The sequence below is a fragment of the Theobroma umbraticum genome, unplaced genomic scaffold, assembly GCF_002168275.2.
Source record: "Theobroma umbraticum cultivar Fairchild unplaced genomic scaffold, ASM216827v3 scaffold_106.0, whole genome shotgun sequence".
Lineage (NCBI taxonomy): Eukaryota > Viridiplantae > Streptophyta > Magnoliopsida > Malvales > Malvaceae > Theobroma > Theobroma umbraticum.
The window spans coordinates 507193-518646 of NW_018397276.1; positions in this window are offsets into that span (position 1 = coordinate 507193).

Here is an 11454-nt window from a genome sequence, read left to right on the forward strand (position 1 = left end):
AATTTAATAAAATTTAATATTATTTATGAATGAAATGTTTTGCTAATTAAGCAACTAACTGAATTAGCAATATTGTTTAATTTTAAATAATATTTACATAATTATGAAGATTCATATATTAGTAATTAATCAATTCTAAATTTAATAGTAAAATTTAATATTATTTACGAAAAAATGTTTTAGTAATTAAGAAAATTACTAATTTTGTCTAATTTTAAATAGTATTTAAATAAATTAAGATGTTCAGTGAAGTAATTAAATAATTTAGTTAATTAAATAATTTCATTAATTGAAGTAATTAAGCAATTATCTAAATTAGTAACATTATGTATTATTTAACTTATTCAAATTAATGAAATAGTTTAATTTACCTAATTATGAAGATTCATGTATTAATTAATCAATTCAAAATACAATAGTAAATTTAGTAAAATTTATTATTATTTATGAAAAAATCCATAAATAATTAAGTAATTAATTAATTATAGTATGTAAGTCAGTTTTTGTTTTCAATTGATGCTTGTGTGAACATATGAGAATGGACGACATCATATGTCCGTTATAATATTTTTTCCTCAAAATGGAATGAGATAGGAGTTGAGTATATTCCTCAGTGGATTTCTTAGGACAGAATTTGTTAAAAGTGTAGCTGAATTTATTTCAATTACCTTTAGTCAAGCAAGATACATGATTGAGAAAAGATCAGATGTCCTTGCTTTCGGTGTATAAATAGTAAGTTCTTGATTGGTAACAAGGTATGAGAACACCTATTTCATAAAGGGTTTACCGGTGAGTACACAATATGGGATACACATGGCGAATCGTTCCATGTCGGCCAATCATCAAGATATTTTGTTAGTAAGCAGAATGAAATAGTTATTAAAGTCAAAGTAGAAAATTCATATGCTAAAGTAGTTTTTCATGCTTTACAACTGGAGTTTCAATTCAATGATAAGACTCAAGTCGAACCAATCATTCCTAAAGATCCAAATTTGAACATTGCATCTTTTTTCTCGTTGCTAAATAATGTTGATGCATCTTTATGGGTCAAATATGATAAGCACACAAAACTATCAGCTATGTCCCATTACTGAATGTGAAGTATGAATTTGACATGAGTGAAGCATGTTTTAATCATCTGATGCATTTAATGAAGGATGTTACCATCCGATGAATCATTTTTGAAAAATTTCTATATAATGAAGGCAGCTGAAGGAACTTGGCTAGTTAGAAAATTTATGCATGTAAGAATAATTGTGTGCTATTTTATAACAAATACTTTAAGTTGCTTTCTTGTCCATGTTGTGTTCATCCTTGATATAAACTAAATAAATCATCGGGAGGAAAAGAGAAAAAAATTCCTTATAAGATGTTGCGATACTTTCCAGTAACATAGAGATTGCAGAGGCTATATATGTTAAGCGAAAATACAAAACGTATGACATTGCATGCCACACATCAATCTGACGATGGAGTGCTTAGGCATTATGTTGATGGTGAGGCTTGGCAACATTTGAATCACACCTATCGTCTTTTGCCTTTAAGCCTCACAGTGTCAGACTCAATTTCTATTAAATGCTTTTAGTCCATTTAGGCTGACAATGAAACAATATTCTGTTTGGTCAATAATGCTCGATGTCTATAACTTACCTCTATAGATGTGCATGAAGCAATTGTACATCCCTTTTATTATGGTCAATGCCTGGAGGACAAGTCCTGGACAGAATATTATTGTGTCCTTCCGACCTATGATTGATGAGTTAAAAATTCTGTGGGCCAAAAGGGTAGTCACATACAATCCTTTTACTTAGCATAATTCTATTGTATGAGTAGCACTCTGATGGACCATTAATGACTTCTTTACATAAGGTATTTGTCTAGGTAGAGCACTCATAGACTTTTTTCATGTGCATATTGTATGGAACATAGAAAGAGTTTCTTTGTGGAGTATGGGAGGAAGCCTTGTTTTTTCTATTGTCATCGGCAATTCTTGTTGACGGATCATCCTTTTCATTGCCAAAGAGATAAATTTAAGAAATGTGTTAAACGGAACCTTCCAATTCCTCAATTATCAGGTATTGAGATCTTAGAATGATTCAAGTTTGTTAGATTTAACACTTTAATTGATTTTAAGTTTTGATTTGACAAGCAAGTGATCAAAATTGTTTTTCAAATGTTCAAATGAGTTTAAACGGTCCTTGAAAAAGTGTTAATGAAAAAGCTAACTACTTATAAATTGAAAACAAGCAAAAATGTTCAAAAATGTTCTTCAAATTGAAAACCTACCTTCAATCTATCGATAAATGTTCTTCATTTATCGATAGTTGGTTATTCTAGCATTTGGACCTTAAAGACAATGAACATCTATTGATAGATGTGTGGCATTTATCGATAGATAATCACCCGAGAACAATTCAAAGAGACCTTGACCTGCATTTATTGATAAATGGCGTACATCTATCAATAGATGGCCACCTGAGAGCACTCCAAAAGGCCCTTGACTTGCATCTATCAATAGATACTTATATCTATCGATAGATTAGTGCAATTTTGAAATTTTAAAAGAGAATCTAATGATATATTGTGAAATCTATTGCCAAATCGTGACAGTTATAACCTAGAACAAAGTGCAAAATAGCTATTTTCACATTTAATACACCCCAAACCACTTCTGAAGTTTTAGCAAGTATAAATACAAGCACTCACCATATTCCTGAAGGTTGGAAGACTCTCAAGCGCATAAAAAAATAACAAGAGTTTTGCTCTCAAAGTTTATTAGCACTTTCACTTCTCACATTTGTACAAGTCTTCAAATTGTATCATTTATTGTTCTTTAAATCCTCATTCACCTCTTATCAAGCATTTGTACTCATTTGCTATTTCAGCTTTTAAAGGGCATATTAGCTTTTTGCTCTTCGTTTGTGGTAAACATTAAAGGGTTATACCTTAACCATTAAATGGTAGATCATGTGGTTATACCTTAACCAAGTAAAAGGTAAAAGGCTTCTAGTCGTATCCTTTGAAAGACTATTAACTTCATTCTTGTTTTGAAAAGACAAAATTGATTGAACTTAATGACCTTTCAAAATGAATGAAAAATGTTTTTGAGTATGAAGAAAATCCTTAAAGATATGCTGAAGTTGAACTTAAAAGAAAGATATATTGAAATGCTATGATTAATGGAACATGCTTTGAATGTAAATGATCATGCTCTTGAACTTCAAGAAATATCTCTTAGTTTTCTGAAAGATTTCTTGTTTTCAAATTCAAAGTGTCAGCCTAAGAATCAAATTCTCAAAAAAAAAAGACTTGATTCTTAAATGAAAAGTAAGCAAAATCTATATTTTTATCATAAGAGGATCAATTCTGAAGTAGGGAGAAGTCAGTTCTTAAGCAGAGATCAATAATGAAGAATTAATTCTGAAAAATGAAAAAGTCAGCTCTAGGTAGACATGAGCTTTAGGATTTGTGAAGAATCAACACCTCATGGAGAAAGAATTGATTCTAAAGGGACAGAATGTAAAAGAGAAAGAACTGATTCTACATGGAGAAGATTTTGGTTCTTAAACTACCAAACGCAAGATATAGAAACTTGGTGACCAACAAAGAGATTGTACAATTAAGTAGTATTGGAGCACCAAAAATCAAGGTCAAATTCAAATTTTGGCACTAGACCACAATGAAGAACCAACACCTTGAAGAAAAAGAATCGATTCTCTCATATTGTAAAGGTGTCACTTTTGAACCCAATTGTAGAAGAAGCAACATCTCACCATAGAAGAATTGATTCTCCAAAGACTAAAAGCTCCAAAATTTATGAAGAACTAACAACTCAAGAGTAAAGAGGAGATCCCACATATTTGATAGAAATGTACAAGTTGGTTGAAACGACGAAAAGTTATTCAAATTTCACTTCGAGGAGCAAGAAATCATAGAGGCTATAAATACCTACCTTGAGGACATTAAAGCAAGAAACTTGAACAAATTTGAATCATCTTTGAAGAAGAAAAGAGAGAAAAACAAGAAAAAAGCAACTGTGAGCAAAAAAATGCTATCTTTGAGCAAAAGCAAAAATTAAAGATCATATTTTTATCCTTTAACTGATACTTCTTAAGCTTAAACCTTATTTTATCATTAGTATCTTTTGAGAAAGTTCTCATCTTTCTAAATCTAATCTTCCTTACTAGCCCTTCTAGAGGTTTTGAGCTAAAGATTCTTAAGAATCCATTATCATATTAGTTATACCTCCAAGCAAAAGGTAGAGGAGTTTTTCCTGACCCTTTAAAAGGTTGTATCTTGTGTAAACATTGTGCATTAACATGAAAAAGGTAGTGTCTTGGTAGAAGTTATGCCTGATCCTATTAAAGGTATGTTGTGAAGGTTACGCCAGATCCTAGTGAAAGGTATGTTGTAAAAAAACACCTAATCTTGTTTAAAAGGCAAGCTAATAGTCGATTTGAACTCCTTGTGCTATAAAGGGAAAAACATTAACATTGGAAAGTCAAACCCCTACAAAAGTCTTGTTGAGTACTCTTTATTTTTTTTCTTATTACTTATTCATTCTCATACTCTGCTTTATTATTGTATTTTCTCAAATTTTTGCTTTATCTTCAAAGCCTTTAGGAAAAGGGGAAATTTTATTTAACAATCAATTTACCCCCATTCTTGGTAGTTTTACTTTAAGCTTATCTTTTTAACAAAGACTATTGTTAAGGTTATCCATGAAAGGCATTGTACTGAATTCTATTTCTATATGGGATACTCAAATTCTTTGGTGAAGCTAAGAGAGATGATTTAGGCAAAAAGGCCAAACCTCTATAAAATTCTTGTGCTGTCTCTATTTTTTAATCCCTTCTAAGTTAGATTAAAATTTCTTATCATCTTGATCAAGTTCCAAAAATGCATTTCATTCTAGAAAAACTCTAATTTTCTGAAATTAGCTAGAATTTTCAAAAGATTTTAATTCAACCCCTTGTGAATTACTCATATTAAGCTTATTGCACTAACAACTAGTATTAGAGCTAGGCTCAATCTTGCTGGTCTAACAACCTTGGGTGATCCAAAAGTAAAGATCAACATATCAAAATGGAGTCCACCTCAACTGTTCTTGATGAGGGATACTCTAGTCAAAGACTTCCATTCTTTTCAAGTACAAATTACCCTTATTGGAAGACAAGAATAGAAATGTTCATTCAATTAGTAGATCTTGAAGTTTGGAATGTTATTTTAGATGGTACTCATATCCCTACTAGGGAAAACAACTTTTAATTGTGCAAGTTTATATTGATGATATTATTTTTAGTGCTACTAATAAGCTTCTTTGTCAAAAGTGTGCTAAGACTATGCAAGGAGAATTTGAGATGAGCATGATAGGTGAGCTAAACTACTTCCTTGAACTGCAAATTAAACAAAAGAAAAATGGAACATTTATAAATCTAGCTACGTATACAAAAGAATGCTCAAAAAGTTTGGTATGGAAAGCATAAGAACATTTCACACTCCAATGAGCACTTCAACAATGCTTGACAAGGATGAAAAAGATACACCCATTAATTAAAAAGCTCTTTAGATCCATGATTGGTTCCTTGCTTTATCTTACGACTAATAGATTAGTTATAAGCTTTAATGTAGAGCTATGTGTTAGGTTTCAATCATCTCCTAGAGAACCTAATTTAAATGTTGTCAAAAGAATCTTTAAGTACTTAAAAGACACAACTAATTTAGGAATATGGTATCCAAAGAGTTTCACTTTTGATCTCCATTCATATTTAGATGCCGACTTTAGTAAATGTAAAATTGATAGAAAGAACTAATCCGACACATGTCAATTTTTAAGTAGTATGTTAATCTCTTGGTTTTCAATGATACAAAATAGTGTAGTTTAATCCATTATTGAAGCTACGTATGTGGCTATTAGGAGTTATTGTGCTCAAGTGTTATGTATGAAGCAACAATTAGTATACTATAGACTTCGTATGAAAAGAATTCCTATTAAAAGTAATAATACTAGTGGCATAAATCTCACAAAGAACCCATCCATCACACCAAACTAAACACATAGAAATAAGGCATCATTTCATTAGAGACCATGTTCAAAAAGAAGACATTGTTCTTGAATATGTTGGCACCAAAGACAAATTAGCTGATATTTTCACAAAAACTCTTGGTAGAGAACAATTCTACAAAACAAGAAGTGAATTAGATATTATGAATCCACCTTAGATGAATTAGATGATGAAAATTGGATGCACTTGTTGGGATGAGCCCTACAGCTAACTGAGATTAGTTAAGGCTTAGTTCCAATCATGCAACAATATCATTCATATTGAATAATTAGAGGTTTTTCTTCATTAATAAGGCTTTAATTATAATGAGTTATAAGTCTAATTAGATAAAGTCCATGAAATCAGTATGCCTTGCATGAGAACTGTAATGGGTTACAGTTTTGAGATCCCTGTGCATCAAAACATAATCTCAAGATGTTCCTGGTCAATGTATCATTGAGACTAGACATCAATGATCTTTAGAGGCTAGTACATTCTATGTTCCTTACTTTAGAAATAAGCAATTGATCTTATAGATTGAAGTATAAATATACTTAGAACTAGAATGTGGGTGCTTGCTTAGGAGAGCAAGTTCACTAAATATGACCCTCCATGAGAAGTTCATTTGTCAATACACTCCAGTGTCTATAGAATAGTTCTCATGTGTCAGTCACATAAATACTCCCTAGACTTGAGACATCACATTATTTTATATGTGCAGTGCTATGCTGAATTTTATTCCTACGGGTGCCTAACCAAGAATGCCTAAACAAGATGCTTTTGGGTATAATATGAAGCATGTGAAGGCAAATGAGTGATCAAGATAGGAATCATCACCTCTAGTGTTTTAGAGGACATATTCTATCAATTCTTGGTTAACGTTATCTTATTAAAGTCCTAGGCCAAGGTGATTTGGAGATTATGAAAAAGGTTTCATAAGTCTCTATAAAGCTAATGCTATAACTGCAAGAATGAATAAAGAGGTCAATAAGAGTAGACACTGATAGACTATACAGTGAAAAGTTGTTAAAGAACCCTTTGACTCTTCTAACAATTTGGTGGCCATAATGCATTGCTAGATGCTAATCATGGTCTATGGAATTGATTATAAATTAATTGATTGAAATTTATATTAATCAATTAAGTCATTAATCGATTCCATTGCCAACATGTTAGGAACTTATGGGTCACACAAAATGATTTTATTTGAATTAAATTGGGGGAGTGATGATTTAAATTAGACTTAAATTACATACTAGGTGATTAACTTTTATAAACTTAATTAAAAAGAGTTTAATTAAGCTTTGGGCATAATATGTACATAGCAATAATTATACGTCGAAATTGAAATAATATAAAGAAAATTGTTTTAATTTAATTTCCATTAGGTTTAATTAAATAGTTTAATTAATTCATGGGCCAATATTATAATGTGTTAGAAGTTGGAGGGCCTTATTGCAAAACAAAAATTAATTTTAACCTAGCTATGTAAATCACATTTAACTATTTTTCCACACTTGATGAAGAAAAAAGAGTTGTTAGAAAAGAGAAAAAGGGTTTTTTCTTTGTGTGCTGTCACTTACTTGATGAAGAAGAAAAATTTTTTTTGAAGTAATTTTTCAAGTGTGTGATTCAGCCATCCTTGTAAAATGTGGAAAGACAAACGTTATCCCCTTTTGCTAGCACAAAAGCATAGTTAAAATTTACCTCTTTTCCTAGAAGGTTTAAGTAAAATCTTGTATGCTACTGCTGGCAACCAAGAGCTTGATTGGCTAAGGTTCTTGCTTCTTATGAAGTTCGTGGGTTGCATGAAGGAGATTGCTATTCCAAACAAAAGAATGTTAGCAAAGTTAGCTCCTAATTTTATGATTTTATTTGCCATTCTGTGTTAAAATATCACCATGGTGATTTGTAGGTGGAGGTATGCTTTGCTTTTAAAGTTTTAATTTTCTTTCCGCTACGTAATCATCCATAGCCAAACCAAATAGCTCTTGATGGATTTTGATGTGAACAATTTAAATTTATGAAGTGCACATCTTACTTGTCTACATAGAAAATTCTTTGACTTTGTGATGATGTTGATGACAATATGCTAAATGATTGATTTCATAGTAAGATGAATGTTTCTACAAATCTGATGAATGGTATGTTCATCCATTTATCACTCATTCTGTCATAAATGGGCATAGCCATCCAATTCAAGAAATACCTCACAAATTTATAGAAGAGAACATATTTTTTCTTTTTGTAAAAATCCAAGTTTTTGATCTTAAACTCTTAGTTGCACTAGTCCAAAACGATATTTAAAGTGTTCTCCACGCAAATTATGAACTCATTTTTGATCAAAAACTTAATTCTAGACCTTCTTACACGAGTTTGAGAGTCAAAACTCTATTTTTTAAATGCTACCTAAGAACATTTATCGATAGGTCAATATTGACTATTGATAGATAGCCTGCTAATGCCAAAATTAACCATTCCATGCACAATTTATTGATAGATCCACATTATCTATCAATAGATGTTAACCCAAGCCAAAAAAAGAATTACACACATTCTATCGCTAGATCACACTATTTATCAATTAGATGAGGACTTGAGACAAAAAAAGACCATGCACAAAAAATGTGTCGATACATACCACTATTTACTAATAAATTATAACCCTAGACCACAAAATAAGCCTGCATGACAAATCTATCAATATACCTAGCTATCTATAGATAGATAGATAGATACCGATGGCCACGTGATTGAACATCATTTATCGATAGATGTACTGTATTAAGAGTACCTAATGCTTCCTTTCTCTCATAATCGTGACACCTAAATACCTCCCCCTCCCAAATCCTCTAAACTTCATAAATTTCAATGATTCTAAACTGTTTAAAGTGTTTCACTCTCAATTTAAGGCATAAAAAACACAAATGTTTCTCAAATCAACTTTAACTTTCTCGAATATTTAAATTAGGGTTTCATAAAACCCTAAAGATCCCAATCTCCTGATTCTTGGGTTCCCTTGCATTTTGAGAGAAATTGTCTTGATTAAAACATTTCCCTCATTCTCATCGATGTTTCTACTAAATTCTTTCTCACCAAAACACCCAAATCCCTCAAATATATAAATTCCCATAATGACTCCTAGAACGAAATGCACAAAGATGACTACTTGCGGGGGGTCAAGTAGCTCTATCAGGTGCCAAGACATCCTTAGCATTGAACAGGAGTTTCTTTTTGAGAAATTTCACTTATCCATTGCATGACCAAATATTCAATGAGAATTTCACAAAACACAAGGTAATGCTCAGGCACATCATTGATTTTGATTACTAAGAGTCCATTAACTCACCATACCTTGCAAATTTTGAATGTTTAGGTTGGACATATTACCTAAAATTTAATAGGAAATTCTACGAGAATTTAGTTCGAGCATTTTACTTTAATGCCACACAAAAATTTTTTGACTCGAAATCTGATGAGCTAGTGAACCATCATAATTGGTTTGTCACTCACGTCATGGGAAAATGTATCTTTGTCACTCATACCCTCATAGATTGAGTCCTTCAGTTTCTTACCCAATAAGATGATCTCTGCTATATCTTTGATGATGGCAACCTTTGTGATGGATTTATCTATCCTTTGCCAAACGACAAAGGCAATTCTTGTTGTACAAGGTTGAGATTCTTTGATTAAGTCTTGCACCTTATCATTACCTATACCATCCGCCTAATGGGTTTGGCTATTGACTGCATGCTCAACATACGCAACGAAAAGAAAATTAAAACTTTATAACTAAACAACCAAAACATGCCTTGACCCATGGATCACCTTGGTGATATTTAACGCATAAAAGCATAAAATAAATTATTATTCAGAAAGTTACCTTGCCAAGTAATTTTATAATCACAATGGCACTTCTCAAAAAAATCCCTCAAACATGACAAGGAGCAAAAACCCTATCCAATCAAGTGCTTGGCCTCTAATGATAATACACGAGATTGCCCCTGAACCTTTAACAAAGGAGGGAGGTTTTAACTATACTTTATACTAGTAAAGATGACAACAATTGTCCTTTTTTTCTTTTTCACAATCTTAGCCAAACCTCTCTTGAAAATTGTTTCACTCTTTCACACAAAGGGAGTGATGGAAAAAAGAGAAAATGCTTTTCTTTTTTTGACAAAAACTTGGCTTTCTTCAAATGTGACAACCCTTATATGAAAAATAGTTAAAAGGTGACTTATACAGTTAGGTTAAAATAACTTCAATTTTGCAATTAAGCCCTCAATATTATAACATATTACAATATTGGGCCCATTACTTAATTAAACTCTTTTAATTAAGTCCTTGAAAATTAAAATCAAAATTAATTTCTTTTATATTTTACAATCAATGCTTTATAATTATGTCTAAAACCTAATTAAACTCTTTTAATTAAGTTTATAGAAGTTAATTACCTAGAATGTGATTTAAGTTTAACTTAAATCATCACTCTCCTAATTTAATTTAAATGCAATCATTGTGTGTGAACCATTAGGTTCTTAACATGTTGCCAATGGAATTGATTAATATAAATTTCAATCAATTAATTTATAATGAATTCCATAGACCAAGATTGGCATATAGCAATGCATCATGGCCACCCAATTATTATGAGAGTCAAATGATTCTTTGACAACCTTCGAATGTATAGTCTATTAGTGCAATTCATTCCCTCATCATATATCCCAAAGATGATAAGAGCTTGGTACAGTGTCTACTCTTATTGACATTCATATTTGTTCTTGAAGTTATAGCATTAGCTTTATAGAGAGTTATGAAACCTTTTTCATAATCTCCTTGTCGCCTTGGCTACGGACTTCAATAAGCTAATGTTATCCAGGAACTAATAAGATATGTCCTCTAAAACACTTGAGGTGATGATTCCTATCTTGACAACCCATTTGCCTTCAGATGCTTCATACTATACCCAAAAGCATCCTCTTTTGGCATCCTTGGTTAGGCACTCGTACGGATGAAATCAAAGCATAGCACTTCACATATAAAACAACTTGGTGTCTTAAGTTTAGGGAGTATTTACACAACCAACACATGAAGAGTGTTGCATAGACACTATAGTGTATTATCAAAAGCACTTCTTATGGCGGGTCATGTTAAGTGAACTTGCTTTCCTAGGCATGCACCTATATTCTAGTTCCAAGTATCTCTATATTTCAATCTATGAGATCGATTGTTTACTTTCAAAGTATGAAACATAGAACATACCAGTCTCTAAGCATCATTGATGTCCAGTCTCAATGATACATTGATTATGAACATTTTGAGATTATACTTTGATGCGTAGGGATCTCATAACTACAACCCATTACAGTTCCCTGGCAAGGCATATTAATCATGGACTTCATCCAATTAG